The sequence below is a fragment of the Chanodichthys erythropterus genome, chromosome 21, assembly GCF_024489055.1.
Source record: "Chanodichthys erythropterus isolate Z2021 chromosome 21, ASM2448905v1, whole genome shotgun sequence".
NCBI classification, from domain to species: domain Eukaryota; kingdom Metazoa; phylum Chordata; class Actinopteri; order Cypriniformes; family Xenocyprididae; genus Chanodichthys; species Chanodichthys erythropterus.
In genome coordinates this window covers 16,096,457-16,113,077 of record NC_090241.1, presented here as the reverse complement: position 1 = coordinate 16,113,077, position 16,621 = coordinate 16,096,457, and the positions used below count along the sequence as shown (strand labels likewise).

At 35.4% G+C, this 16,621-nt stretch overlaps 1 protein-coding gene across 2 annotated transcripts in view; it reads left to right on the top strand.

Annotated features, from left to right (window-relative positions):
- The window catches only part of gng12b (guanine nucleotide binding protein (G protein), gamma 12b), a 61,920-nt gene that overhangs the window by 1,514 nt on the left and 43,785 nt on the right, over positions 1–16,621 (top strand). The window contains exon 1 of one of the 2 annotated variants that reach the window (XM_067372946.1): positions 16,424–16,526. The exons of the other annotated variant lie outside the window; for it this stretch is intronic. The gene's annotated coding sequence lies outside the window, so the exon portion shown is untranslated. Of the gene's footprint in view, positions 1–16,423; positions 16,527–16,621 lie in introns of those variants that run through there. 2 annotated transcript variants of the gene reach the window in all.

The window sequence follows — 16,621 nt, the reverse complement described above, 5'->3', positions numbered from 1 at the left end:
TGTTAAGATACGTGGTGTATTTATTTATTTGACATAGATGTGTTGCTAAATTGAATTTTATGCATTATGAACGATACGATTTTTGTCAGTTTAAGATCAGCTAAAATGTGTCCTCTATGGCATAAAGTTGTCATCTTTAGACAGAGTATAACTAGTAATATTCTGTTCTTCATGCTATGGCATGAATGATGAGAGATTGATCATATCACAGGACATTCAACAACATACTGTTCATGTTATCCAGATAAAATGTTATCATTCTGACTGACATGAACCAGATCTGTAAACTTACTGTAAAGGACTTTGTACATTGATCTATTAAATGCAGGCAGTACATTTCAGGTTAGACATGAATCGGTGTTCTGGGTATTCTCATAACCAGAAAAAAAGAAAAGAAAGGAATTGATGTGGATATTTGAGCCTGTTCTCTGTGGAGTTTTTTTTTTTTTTTTTTTTTTATTGGAAACTTTGAGACAACATATTTTTATACTATTGTATTTACATACCATTTGTAACAGTGACGGATGTTTATATTAGTCTGTTGTTCCTGTGAGTTTTTTTTCCTCTTTTTGGGGGGGCGGGGGGTGTTGGAGGAGTGGCTCTTAAATCTTTATTGCCTGCTTAAATCATTTATTGTACTTTTAGGTTGAATTTATTTAATGAAAATAAAATGTACAGTTATTTGTCATTATTTATTAACTCTTATGTCTTTCCTAACCTGAATGACCTGAATGACTTTCTGTCTTCTGTGGAACACAAAAGAAGATATTTTAAAGAACTATTTAGGGCTTTTCACATTTGGGAAAGTTAACCCTGGGTCATATTAAACCTTGGGTAAACAAAATCCTAGGTTATCTTGTTTCATGTTTCACACTGCTCATAATTTACCAGGGGATAACAATTAATCCTAGATATTCATAAGCTGACATTTCACTGTGTTCCTGTATTTGCAGTGCACTCTTAGACGAAAAGGGTTCTTTCAGGTGTATATATATTTCAGCTGTTTTAACTGAAAGCAACTTGCACTGACATATCTTAAAATATATCAGTGGCATTGTTTTGTCTCAAGATGTTTTTTTTTTTTTCTAGGGTACATTGTACAAGCTACTTAAATACCCTAACTGAACTAAGGCCTAATCCTGGCTTAGGCTAAGCCCTGTCTGTGAAACCAGGCCTTGATGGATTTAGTTTTAATTAAGTTGTTTTAAAACCATTTTTTAAAAAAAAGTTTTAATTAAATATTATAAACTGAAAAGCTTGTTATTATAGTTTATCACTGTAAAAAAATGAAATAACCTCTTAAACATGAAAGAATTATGCAATCATTTAAGACATTTCTCCTTATATATTATATAGAATCTTTTTGGCATTAATCATTCTTTAAAACTCAAGTCATGAACCCTGTAGGGTGTCTATAGAGGAATTGACTTTTTACATAGAGACTCTAGCATTGCTCATCCTCATATTGCCAGCATATGCTACCAAGTTCTTCCTGAATGGACTTTTCAGACTATAAAGGTAAGAATGAAAAAGTCTCTCCTTCACAGAAAATGACACTCAAATGTTTTTTATTGAGTACATGATTACTTAATATTCACAAAATGGCAGTAAATTATTCAGAATTCATTGAATTATTATTTTTTTATCTCTTAAATTTTCCTTTCCCAAAAGTTTTGTGGAATTGCACACACAGATTGCCAACTAGTCAAGCAACTATAATTACAAATGGAGAGGCTGCAGAGAGTAAACAAATAAAAAATTTAAAGGTGCCCTAGAACTTTTTTTAAAAGATGTAATATAAGTCTAAGGTGTCCCCTGAACGTGTCTGTGAAGTTTCAGCTCAAAATACCCCATAGATTTTTTTTTATTCATTTTTTTAACTGGCTAATTTGGGGCATTATTATAAATGAGTCGATTCAGGGTACACGGCCCCTTTAAATCTGGTGCTCCACGCCCCAAGAGCTCACGCTTGCCTTAAACAACATAAAAAAGTTCAAACAGCTAATATAACCCTCAAAATGGATCTTTACAAAGTGTTCGTCATGCAGCATGTCTAATTGCGTAAGTACAGTGTTTATTTTGATGTTTACATTTGGTTATGAATGAGTTTGATAGTGCTCCGTGGCTAACGGCTAATGCTACACTGTTGGATTGATTTATAAAGAATGTATATATGAGTTGTGTTTATGCATTATACAGACTGCAAGTGTTTAAAAATGAAAATAGCGACGGCTCTTGTCTCCGTGAATACAGTAATAAACAATGGTAACTTTAACCACATTTAACAGTACATTAGCAACATGCTAACGAAACATTTAGAAAGACAATTTACAAATATCACTAAAAATATCATGTTATCATGGATCATGTCAGTTATTATTGCCCCATCTGCCATTTTTTGCTATTGTCCTTGCTTGCTTATCTAGTCTGATGATTCAGCTGTGCAGATCCAGACGTGTAATCCCTTTCATAATGTTGGGAACATGGGCTGGCATATGCAAATATTGGGGGCGTACACCCCGACTGTTACGTAATTAAGAGATTCGCCTGTTCTTCGGAGGTCTTTTAATCAAATGAGATTTATATAAGAAGGACTGTATGTCTTTTCCATGTACTGAACTATTGTTATTTAACTATGCCGAGGTAAATTACATTTTTGAATCAAGGGCACCTTTAATATTTTTTTTAGTTTGTGTTTTGATTGTTTTATTTATTTATTTTATATTTAATTTTTTTATGATTTAAGTAAGCTTTTTTATAAATGTATGAACTCCCTGCAGTTCCTTCCCAAAATCTGGTCAAAAAGGGCCACTAACAACTTCTACATTAGTGTGAAATATGTACCTGGGGTTAAATGTGAGGTTTGGAATGATTATAACCCGATGCTAAGTGCAGTGTGAAAAGCCCTTTTTTGTCCATACAATAAAAGTCAGTGGGGTCCAAAACAACATTGGACCCCATAGACTTTCATTGTATGTACGAAGCAGAACAAAATACACAGAACATTTTCAGAATATCTTCTTTTGTGTTCCACAGAAAAGAAAGTCATTAAGGTTTGAAACAACAAGAGGTTGAGTAAATGATGACTGAATTATAATTTTTGGGTGAACTATTGCTTTGAAGGAGGGTGCCAGAAGTGGTTCCAATATAGATTTTCAAAAATACACACCTCAGACAGGTTTAATGACCACTCCCCCTATCTGTTATTGATTGGATAAACATATAGTTCCACCCCAAACTTATGCCATTGCTTGAGTCTGTGTTGCTTAGTTGTGCTCTAGGAGTCAAGGTTTGGCTGGTCACAGATATGCAATTTGAAAAGCTATTTTACCGGATACCTTTCTTCAGGTATCAAAGACCTTCTTGGTTGGGATCCTCAAATAGCACCACAGAGACAGTCAATAAACACTTATCGCACCACCTGTATTTGCCGTACTTTGCAGCATGTTTGTAATATCATATTATTTTTATCTATAATGCAGAATTGCATGCCGTAACATTTGGTTGGATTATTTCTTATAAATAATTAGTGTTCATTTCCTAAATTCATACTGAACATTAAGTCAGATTACAGTCCGATCACTAGATGTTATCAGGCCAGTTAATTAGTGAATGTGGATTTACCAGTTTGGTCCAGCTTTAGTTCAACAGAAGTTGCAAGGTTAGCCATTGGCTTTCCCTTTGATCATAATCTGATTGCTCTGCAATGGGTATTAATTTTAGGATTTGCTAAAACTTTAACAATGTTATTAAATTGTGTTTTTAAAGATTAATTATTTAATTTGGTTTGAGAAGAACTTCACTAGACACTGCTGTGCTGTTGGCTTGACAAATTTGATAAAAATGCATGTTTTAACCAAGCGGCAACCTCCCCCAGTTTCTCGTGAAACCAATATGGAAGTGACTGAAACTGCAATTCATCGACTGGCCACTAGGGACAGGCTGCAAAAGGGAGCAGAATCTCATTGAGTCCCATGTTAAAAAGGCCAAGTTTACAGCAGAAAATAACATGTTTACAGTCTGGTTCAAATTGTGGTTTTGGTCGATACTGCTAATTTTGCCCTTCATGACAACTCTGAGGGGGGTGAATTTTTTTATAACTCATCTGTTTAAATTATACTAAGCCTTAAAGTTCTTCATAATTAAGGGCATGGTCACTTGAGTGACAGGTATGCCACTGCTGTCTGCGAGCCGTCATGTCACCTCAGCAGCTAATTTCAGCCACTGAATTTGGCATCAAGTCCGTATTTGTGCTTTTTTCTCTCTTTTATTTTTATACAATTATAAAATAATATGGCTTGCTGTGTTAATGGTCGAGACTCGAGACAGATGTGCGTCTGTGTACATGTGCTCGCATGCGGAAGATAAACAGAACACACGTTGGATTGTGGCATTGGCTAAAATTTCCTGAGATTTACTACAATGACAATAGCAGGAGGATATAAAACTCAGAGAGCACTGTTTGGATATTATAACTAAAACTGCTGCACTATTTTGAAAAATTATACTTTGGACACAAGCTCATTTGTTTGTGAGATATAAACGGTCACAGACAGTTTTACAACATAAACGCTGCTCAGATTGCATAATTTCTTGAAGAACGATGATGGAGAGCAGATCATTCAGAAGAAATGTGATGCAAACAATGGATAATATATCAATATTTCATGGATTTAACGCTTTCGTGGACAAAAAGTACAGTTTTTTTGTTTTGCAGTGGACATTTTACCCAAGTGCCACGGATTTCATTATAAAGGTATGAAGTTCCGTTTGATTTTTCGTGTTTTTATTTGCACACCCCACACAAATTAATTACTGGTGTTGGAGCATCTATATCTTATTAAAATAAATAAATAAATAAAAACACCGTAGATTGACAGTAAACCGTTAGAATTTTCTAATGATATAGCTTGTTATCTTTATTAATATTTTAGATAGTAAGATGGATCGCTCCTGCTAACATGGTCACATCGAGCTAGGCGGGCGTGGTTTCAGCAACCAGTCACATGGGCTACTACCATGTCCCCCATGTTTCGCTTCAAAAATGCTGTTCAGAACTCTATGGGTGACGTCACGGACACTACGTCCATATTTTTTTACGTCTATGGTTTTAACAGCAAAATATTAAACATGCTATCAAATAAATACTAAAATATGCTATATGTTGATAGCACGTCTCCGTTTTCCTCTTTGCGTCTGTCTTCAGTCTGTACTGTCTGGCATGTGTTATTGTAATATTTACAGACTTTGTAATTTCCACACAAATTACATTTTGGGAAATTATTGCAATGCAGTTTGTGTTTAAGTCTGGAATAGAGATTGGCCCAAATAAAACTAAGACCAAAAGAGAAAATGTTACATTTAGTCCTGGTTCACTTAACATTCACACATTTTTAAGACTGAACCTAAAGATACAAAACAACAACAAAAAATTACTTTTATGACGTTAATTTTGTGACAGAACTTACTGAACATCCAATACAATGCTGTGCTGCAGAGAAATCGCAAAGAGCTTATAAAATGTCTACGGCGAGTCAAAACAGTACCAGGAATTCTTCTGTTGAACACAAACAAAGATCTGCTGCAAGGAGACTGTGTTTCTGATGCCACCTTCTCAGGGGTCTTGGCCCGCTAGTTTGGTGTGCACCAAGGTTCAGATGGCAGTATTTACGCTCACTCAAATGAACCGCAATAACAGCAATTGCAGCAGAGTTTGTTTTAATCGCCAAGTGTTTGGTTGAAATTGCGGTGGCACAGAGAATCATCACCACCTTTTTCCCCTCTAGCAATGGTCCTGTTTTTACACACATTACTCACACATATATTATGCAAACTCAAACTTTTATTTTGTATGCGATTAATCGTTTGACAGCCCTACCCTGTTCCCAAGCATAACTCTCAATCAAAGTTTAGTGATCATTTTACCCTGTTGCAATTGAATCTCAGGCCCTGTTTACACCTGGTATTAAGATCAGTTTTGCTCGACTGGATTACAAGTAGACAAGGGAGGCACTTCCCCGTTTACACCTGCTGTCTCTTTTGTCCACTTTCAACCACTTGTGTTCTGATTTCTTCGAGGGGAGGGTTTATGGGCAGGTAAATTTATGTTTTTTTTTTTCAGATCTTTCGATGTAATAGACGAAATAAGCTTGCGCAATTTACATATGAATGTGATCACTCCAACGGAAAACATGCGGAAAACAGCAGCTTTTGTTTCTGCTCTGATAGCCACAAGGGCATGCCATTGTGAGTGTGTGTTTGAAATCAGAAATGGTGTATAAATCGTACTTGGAAAGTTTTTTTTTTTTTTTTGTATTTAAAACAAACTTGTGTCTTTAGTTGACAGTTTAAATCGCGTCTGGCTAGCGCGCTTCTCATAATGTCTACGCATTAGGTCAGTAGGCGGAGATAGGTGGTCTTTTGTTGCAGTTCAAACGCATGTTTGAACACAAATGTTTTCTGGAAGTGGTCAAAAGTGGACAAGCTCAAAATGTTTTAGACCCCGTTTACACCTGTATTCAGCGTCATCGAATTGTGATCCGATCGACCAAACGCATCTTAATATCAGATGTAAACAGGGCTCAGTTTCAGCATATATTTATGGTAATTTTTCTTTCAATTTATGATTAACCCACAGAAGGCAATAAATGTGTTATAGCAGACATGAAGAAATGCTTTCTTTTACCTTGATTTTTTTTTTACAAACACACCCTGTACACACACACACACACACACACACACACACACACACACACACACACACACACACACACACACACACACACACACACACACACACACACACACACACACACACACACACACACACTCACACAAGAATGCCACATTATACCACTGGCCTGTGGAGACTTGGTTTGATCTGTAAGAATTTGAAGCAGGATTGTTTATCCAAAGGATGAGTATCAGATGAATGGCCATAAATTACACGCATCAAGTTTAAAGTTTTTAGTCTGTATATGTTTGCTTTGAGGTCATTTGCTTATCTCCCCCTAAATAGGGGTGTATAATATTAACCCAAGTTATATTTTGATATTTTCTGGAATTTTGTAGATAATGACAATTAGATGACTTGCTTAATGTGTTGCTGATATCTTGGCCAGTTTGAGGCCGTGACACACCAAGCCGACGGTCTCCCGTTGGCCAGTGTCGGGCCATTGTTGAGCATCTATCAGCTCAATTTTTGGGGTGTGATGTGCATTTAAAATATGTCATTAACAACTAGTTGTTCAGTTCAGTTCTATACACACTGCGTAGAGTTTTTGTAAATGCGGTTGTCACTTGCTGCATTTTTAGGGAGTTAATTCAGTTGTAGAATGAGGTCGTCACTCCCGTAAATGACTGAACTCTGTGTGTTCAGAACAGGGTTAAGCACTAAAAGGTGAACTGACAACCAAATTTTGCTTTAGCATGTATGTGGCTATATATGATTAAGCAATGAGGTTTTGGTTGCTACAAGTCCTGTGTAAAGTTACCTCATGTTTACTGGAAGTCAACAGTAAGTTATGTGTGACTCAGAGTTTAGGAAAGACGGAAAAAGAAAGTTATGTTTCGCTTATGCTAATAGTTAATTTACCACATCTTTATTGCAATGTCTGCAGATAAATACACGTAAGGCTACATCTTAGTTAATAACATAATATGCAGGTTTAATCTTAGGTGGTGTGATTCCTAGACTAACCTGTCCTTAGACATTTTCCCTCATCTTGTGAGTATAAGAATGCTAACCTGCTAATCGTTAGCAAACTCTTTTAATAGCATCTGATTTCATACTTTGGTAGCAGAAACATTAGTCATTGTACGTTTAATTCAGTTATGCAAATAACTGTTAACAGTAGGTAGAGTTGTCTCTAGTGATGATTGTGATTGCTGTATGGAGACATGGTTTGCTATTTTGAACTTAATTCATTGAATCCTTCTAATCCTGCATAGCAGAAGAAAACTGGAATTACATTAAGAACAATGTGTTAGTATACAGGGACAAGACAGATGCTCTTAACTGTCTGTTTACATAGGCAGCTAACTTCTAAGGTACAATCACAGTTAAAGGGTTCACCCAAAACTGAAAATTCTGTTCTGAAAAAGAATGAAAGAAATAACTCACGTCACTTCATAAAATTGAGTTTAAGCCACTGGAGTACTTTAATGATGTCTTTTTCCAACCTTTCTGGACCTTGGAGTGTTAGTTGCATTGGATCTCTATGGACAGACAGAAACCTCTCAGACTTCATCAAACATATCTTAATTTTTGTTCCAAAGATGAATGAAGGTCTTACAGATGTGGAATGACACAAGGGTGAGTAATAAATGACAGAATTTCCATTTCTGGAATAAAAATTCTGTCATCATTCATGTTGTTCCAATCCCATAAAACTTTCATTCATGTGAATTAAAGCCTAAATTAAATCTGTTCAGCATACAAAGTGATCGTGTCTCTTAAGAAACTTTGGACTAAACCACTCAAATTCATATGGATTAGTTTTATGATCCTTTATGAACTTTTTGAAGCGACAAAGTTGTGGTTCCATAGATTGTCAAAGGAGGGACAAAAATTAGAAATTGGAATGACATGAGGGTGAGTAATTAATGTCAGAATTTTACCATTTTTGGGTGAAACATCCCTTTAACAGTTACTCACAGACTTGATTCTTTAATAAGGACAAAATATGTGTAGATTAAAGATGTTTAATTTGGATTAATCTTACTCCAGAAACATTTTCAAATGGCCCTGGGTGTGGTTCTTCAGCCCACCAACCATATTAACCAATTCTGACATCAAATGATTCATGTCCAACCTGCAAACTCTAGTATGAAAGCCCTTTGAGATTTTGTAAAGCTGCAGTGAAAACCGGCAATTTCTTGTACTGTCTGTCATGTACATGAATTAATGAATGAATGAATGAATGAAGATGCTGAATACTACAGTCAATGCAATTAAAAGCTTATTTTTCTCAGTGGAACTGTGTATCTGAACTCAACTCCTGGCTTTCTGCAGCCATTCAGGTACCAGTGCACATTGGCTTAGGGGATTGAAGGTAAAACTCATTAGTCTAACCATCAGAGAGTACTTTACCTCACTCATTGACTTCAATTCATTAATCTCCCAGAAGGCTTTGCTGTACTAAGTCTGAGGCACTGGTAATTGCACCCTGTAAGGCACTTAAAGGATCACACCTATTTAAAAGCTCCAACTCCCTATACCAATTTGCAACTAGATTTCAAAACATTTTCCAAAAGCAGCTTTCCCGTACTGCCTCCATATTTACCACAGTGGACTTTATTTTATTGGTCATTGTATTGACCTCATGACAATGGTTACATAACCACACCAGCCGGTTTCAAGTGTGTGGGTACTGTCTATGTCCATGAAACACAATGATGTCATGAGTCAGCTCGCTCTCTGATGTACCTATTGATTTTGAAATAAATTACTTCAAATGCAGTTCGTAATAGCACACACACACACACACACACACACACACACACACACACACACACACACACACACACACACACATACACACAAATCACAAGCTTTAGTTGCAGACTAGAAACACATAGAAACATGGTCGAACACACACACACAAAAATGAAGTTAGTGACGTTACCCAAGGAAATTTACCCAAGAAGTATCAAGAAATCACACATGTAATTAAAATTGACTTTAACACAAAGAAAAAATGTGTAGCAGATATGTTCTGTAGATGGGTAAATAACATATACATTTTTTTTCTTTTTCTTTTTTCAAGATTACTGGCTTTGGGAACACTGTAAAAGTAATACGCTATATCTACTCCATAAAATTTTGGCAACAGATTACAAACCATTAATTAAATTCGGCAAATAGTATTAATTCCTTAAATGTCAACCATTTAAAATGTGTAAAATTTAAACAAAAATATCTGAATAACAGACAGCATTGAAGACACCTGATGATAACAAGCAGAATCACTGAAGGAAAGAGAAACACAAGAATTAACAGAGGTTTAGATGTTGATGCTGATTTTATTGGAAATGTTTGGTCGCCATTATGGTTATCGGTGTTTCATTTAGTTGGGAAGTTTAGCTATTTGCTTTTTATGTCAGTTTGTGGTTTTTGTAATGGTGCTAATTGTACACATTTTAAATGGTTGACTTTTAAGGATTTCATTTGATTCGTTCTATCAATTCTTATATGTTGAATTTAATTAATAATATTGCTTGTAATTTGTTGCCACAATTTTATTGAGTCGATAGAGCGTATTACTTTTTAAAGTGAACTCTCTGGATACTGAGTATCAGAATTACATGTAATAACTTTATCATAATGTTGGAAATTTGGCAAAAAAAAAAGGAGGTTTGTATGTCACAGACAGTTCAGAATGTTTGACGGATAACAGCGGATAACAACAACGCTGATCAGAGTAGTGATTTGGTTGGCTTGTAAGTCATTTATCTATCGAAGGTCAATTGTGTTTACAAATGCTGATTACCAAATCAACCCTAAATGTCTAAAGCCCATAGAATAACTTTCACTTACAAGACACAGAGCCTCAGAAGATGGTAAATGCAGTATTTATTGAGGTCACAAAGTAATGTACCAGATGCTCTTGTCATCTGAGATGTCAAGTTGAGGACCTCCAAGCTGCTTGTGGGGAAGCTTATTGACAAGGAGATAAATGGACTGCAGGAATCACTCGTATAATGATGCACAGGGTCATTTGCCGAGAGCTGGTTAATTAGGTGTCGGCAGATGAATGCCGTCATCATGTTATTGCCTTCATTGAAAGGCAGAAAAAAGAGAACCCTGTATAAACTCACCGACAAGGGCAGTAACTGGTTGCCTAGAAACTGTAAAACACAGTAGGTAATAAAGAAACAGAATAGGTTCAGCACCTAGACCAAAACAGCACACACCATGATGTTTGGATGTAGATAAGCGTCTTTCATCTATAAGACAAATATGATCAAGTAGATGATTGAAGTGTTGAAGAATGAGAGATTGTGGATGTGCTTTGAAAACAGAGATAGGACACACTAACTCCATCAGATGTTATACTTCTGTTTATACTCGTGCCTTGATTTCCCTCAGAATGAATAAAGAGATCTGAGCTTGTGTTTTGTGTAAGCGTGACTGTGAATGACCTTAGCACTCAGTTCTCACCATCTACAAGGCCTTATCTCCTGTCACAGTGTTGTGTTGTGACAAGTAGATTACTCAAATTGCAGACACATAGAGGCAAAATAAGTCCTAAATGAATTTGAATGGATTTTAAGCTGGCAAAAAGAAAGAAAAAAAAAAAAGCATAATAGTGATTTATACTCACATTAAATCAGCAGTGAGACATAGTATTTGGACTTTGCCTCTACTTTATGACTTCTTGTTTTATTAAGCCATTTCATATGGAGTGCTTTCTGTCCCCCCATCTCCTGTCTCCATGACGAGTTTCCTGCTTTGTTGCCTAGCAATCTATAAACCTAGAATTGGCTGCAGCCCCTGTCTAAAGTTTCTCTGTAGAGCCGCACTCTCAGTTTTATGTTGCTGTTACTTACTAGTGCATTTACTGCCAGCATTCACAAGCTTGCACATCTTGGCAGTGAAATGATAACAGAGATTTACTGTAAAGACCTCTTATTTAATTGAGTCAGCAACATAAATTAACATGATGCACTTTTTTTTTTGTTCATAATAATTTATACATACAATTTATGAATTAAAATTAATTTTGATATTTTTGGGGGTATAAAGTTAATATTAATTATTAGAAAAATATATAAACAGCAAAACAGTTCTCTAGAACTGGCCCGGTTGAACTGTACTGTAGGCTCGGTTTCACAGACAGGGCTTAAATTAAACCAAGATTAGACCTTTTAATTAGGTCTTTTAGGACATTTAAAGGGATAGTTCACCCAAAAATGAAAATTTGATGTTTATCTGTTTACCCCCAGGGCATCCAAGATGTAGATGATTTTGTTTCTTCAGTAGAACACAAATGATGATTTTTAAAGGGTTAGTTCACCCAAAAATGAAAATTCTGTCAATTATTACTTACCCTCATGCCGTTCCACACCCATAAGACCTTCGTTATTCTTCGGAACACAAATTAAGGTTTTTTGAGTTGAAATCTGATCGCTCTGTGAGGCCTTCATAGGGAGCAATGTCATTTCCTCTCTCAAGATCCATAAAGGTATTAAAACTAACCCTTTAACTCCAACCGTTGCTGTCTGTCAGTCTTATAATGTGTGCCAACAATAGGAGCTCCATCTATAAGAGTATAAAAACACGCACAGACAAATCCAAATTAAACCTTGCGGCTCGTGACAACACATTGATGTCATAAGACACGAAACGATCGGTTTGTGCGAGAAACTGAAAAGTATTTATATCATTTTTTTACCTCTAAAACACCACTATGTCCAACTGCATTCAGCATCCGGTTAGTGAGGTCAAAAAACGCGTTCTGATGACGGCAGTGATGTCTCGCGCATATACTTCAATGAGTGCGACACATCACTTCCGTTGTCAGAGGGCATTCAGACCTCACTAACCGGATGCTGAACGCAGTTGGACATAGTGGTGTATTAGAGGTTAAAAAAATTATATAAATACTGTTCGGTTTCTCACACAAACCGATCATTTAGTGTCTTAGGACATCAATGTGTCATCATGAGCCGCAGGGTTTAATTTGGATTTGTCTGTGCGTGTTTTTTTGACTCCACTATAGATGGAGTTCCTATTGACACGCATTAGCAGCAACAGCAGCGTATCAGATCTATTCCACCAAGACCAAACATAACAACATTGTCATATCCATTACCATGCCAAATACTCAAGAGAGTTGTCATGGCAGAAATATATTTTAAAACAGTTTTGAAAATAATGATTAAGATGTACACTCACACTCATTTAAGGTGTGAGGAATATATGCTATTAATTTTTTCACATTTGATCAAATAAAATTAGATTATTTTTTATTAAAATGGTAAAATATTTTTTAAAACCATGAAAATAATGTCTGCATTTGTTAAGCAGCCCTTATATAGGGATAAAACTGCACCTTTGGCCATCACTGTTTTCCAATGAAATCATGCCAAATATGAACAAGTTAGACAACATTAGAGGAAATAAAGACCATAGGGATTTTCCATTCTCAGGTTTTATCACGCTTCTGTATTTATGACAACCAGCATCTGTTGGTTGACGAATGGAGAGCCTTAGAGGTTAAACTGGTTTCACTAGAATGTGGTCAGATCATCTTCCTGATAATGTCCAATCTGATGACCAATCAGAGCTAAATAATCAGGGTTTCAATCTCTTTCCCAGTGTTTTATCCCCCTGGAATATTTTTGTTGTTACAAGTAGAACTACCATTCACATTGTCTCTCTGTTCATCATGGACATTCAGAGACATCCATTTTAAATCCTTCAGTGAGCATGTTTCATAGTAATAATCATGATAATATATTTACAATACTGTTCAAAAGTTTGGAGTCGGAAAGATTTTTAATGTTTTTGAAAGAAGTTTCTTATGCTCACCAACAGAGCTGGGTAGTAACAGATTACATGTAATCTGGATTACGTAATCAGATTACAAAAATCAAGTACTTGTAATTAGAGTAAACTACTTTTTAAAACACTCGCAATCAGACTACAGTTACTTTTTTTATAGATTACATATTATTTATACAATGGCAGTAAATTGTTCACAATTCAATGATTCTCCTAATTTTTCATTTTTTTTTTTTTTACGTTTATATTTGTTTCATAATAAACCTGCCGCTTATATATATTCATGATTCTTTTAGTTTTTCCGGCGATGAGGGGGAAATATAGATGAATATATGAAATATAGAGGAAATATATATGAAATAATAATATAATAATAATATATGAAATATAGATGACATATTTGATGTAGCAGTGATATTGCTGTGAATTTCAAATTTTTCAATATTTGTTTTTGTAATGTTGCTGTTTTCTAAATTTACTTAATTTGAAGTAAATATGTTTTAAAATCATAAGATGTGATTTTGTTTTATTCAGTGTTACTATCAGCAAACACTAACAGGTACATTATAGTGTTAGTATTTTGAGGTATTAACTCTCCATACATTGCACTTTAAAAAGAATCTGTTGAGGCTCTTGTTGGTGAATAGAATATATTTTTTGAAATATATTTTTTCTGTGTATCTGTCAAAATATTTTACAAAATGGTGTCAAAAGATTATCATACAATATATGTGACATCAAATAAGGGTTAGCACAAAAGTAATCTAAATTTAATCCAAAAGTAGTCAGATTATGTTACCAAAAATGTGTAATCTAAGAGATTATATTACTGATTAAAATTTTTTTCATGTAATTTGTAATCAGTAACTGATCACAATTCATAAGTAATCTACCCAGCTCTGCTCACCAAGGCTGAATTTATTTGACTGAAAATAGAGTACAACACTAATTTAAAATAACTTTTTTTAAGCATTTTAATATATATTTTTAAAAAATGTAATGTAAATGTAAAATGTATTATTATTATTTTTATTATTTTAATGGGAAAACTGAATTACTCCAATCGTCAGTGTCGCATGATCCTTCAGAAATGTCTTTCCTCTCACTTTTGTCCAATATAATGCTAAATAAAAAGTATTAATAATTTCCTTCTAAAAAAAAATGTTGTTGTTTTTTTTTTTTAAACAGTAGTTTGTATACAGAGAAGGGGTCATCTTTATACTGTATTTAACATTTACTATTAAAATGTATTACTCCTATTCTGTTATTAGAACCCCTTTCCCCCTGCAGTGTCTATAGCATTGGTCTATATAGTGATGAAATCTCCCGCTGGGGAACACTGACCCCTAATGGGATAAAGACAGCACTGTCAAGTTCTTTCTAACATGCATGGAAATTTCACAGAAAAACAGTTAATACGTTCAAAATGCACTTTCTGTAGACTGGTAAAAAAAAGAATGTTTTTAACTAGTTTTTTTTTTTAATGAACAACAACAAAATATGTGTTCATCTCTTGTATCCCACCTTGTTTACTTTAGATTACTCACTGCAAGTTGCAGAGTAATATTCTCTGGAAAACTGCTCATAGCCTAATGGTTAGAGAGTCATACTAAGTAACATGAAAGTTGTGGGTTTGATTCCCAATACCGACAGGAAATGACTGAGGTGCCCTTGAGCAAGGCACCCAACCCCCAATTGTTCCCTGGGTGCCACACCAAAAATGTCTGCCCACTGCTTCAGGTGTGTGTCTCCACGATTTGCAGCGTGTGTTCACTACTCACTACTCCTAATGTGTGTGCACTAACTGGATGGGTTAAATGCATTGAAATTCCGAGTATGGGTTACCATATTTGGCCTTCACATGTCACTTTCACTATGAAAATCACTATACAATGAATTTAGAATTGAAATAAAATGTTTCTTTTCAAGTTGATGCATCAAACATTTATTTAACAGAGAGTATAAATAAAATATATTAATAAACCTACTTGAAAGCAAATATTTTCCAAGTAGTGTTTTAATCACTAAAACAATTAATTAATTAAGCTACCTTTATATTTTAGGAAAGGAAATTTAAGGTCCTCTTGCAAAGGGATCATGGGGATCAAAAAAAAAAAAAAAGGAAAAAAAAGGTAAATTCCTCTGGGGCACATTTTCTGGTGTGTTTCCAGTTCCTGTGACAGATATGATTGCTTTAGCTACAGTTGGTGGCTAAAGGAATTTGATTTCACTGATTTACAAGGATTTCGTTAAACTGTGCCCTTTTTCCACTAGGGGGAGCCACTGAACTATAGAAGAGTTAATGCTCCTTCAAAAACACCCAAGTTTCCATCAACATCTTAGACTGGACTTTTTATTAATACACCAGGTCCATATATTTACAAAAGGTAATACTGATTGTACAATGATTATACAATTAATACCATTATGCAGCATTATACTGGACTATGTGTATGTTGATTACGGCACAGGTGCGAGCACATACTCTCTCCTCCAGCTGTCCTCCACTTCTTACAGTGGAATAGTGTTTTTCTGAGTAAAGGCCCTGTTGTGGACACCTTAAAAAAGGTTTTTGTGAAAATCTGAAGTTTCACTGTAAAAACTAGCCTAGTGTTAGCAGTGAAGGCAGGACAGGTGCTTATAGTTACTCAGAACACAGCCATAGTTCATGTGTATAAAAGTATTTGTTAAATGCTTATAAAGAGAGCAGCCTGGAATGTATAAAGTGTAACACAATCTGTGATGGAGTGTCATATTGAGCTACTTTGGAGGAGGGAGGCTCTTGGCCGAGAAAGGTTGTTTTCACCCCTGCTGGAAGAAGTGTGGGAAAAATTCCTTTCTCTTGCAGGAAAACAAGAGCAGCAGGTTTTAGTTTCAGTCTTTCTTTTGTGTGGATCGATGGCTTACTCTTTGTCAGAACTCATAACCGTGTGCGCTCTTGGCTGGTGGGCTTGCATTAATGATACGCTATATATCTAACGGACATGGCGGATGTCAGTATCCGTCGGTGGCACATATTGTAAGTATAAGAGAACTGGCAAGAACGCTGGGTGTCCTGCAGCTGTTTTTAAGCAGAATGAGAGTGCATTTGTGCGCCTGCAGGAGACACATATG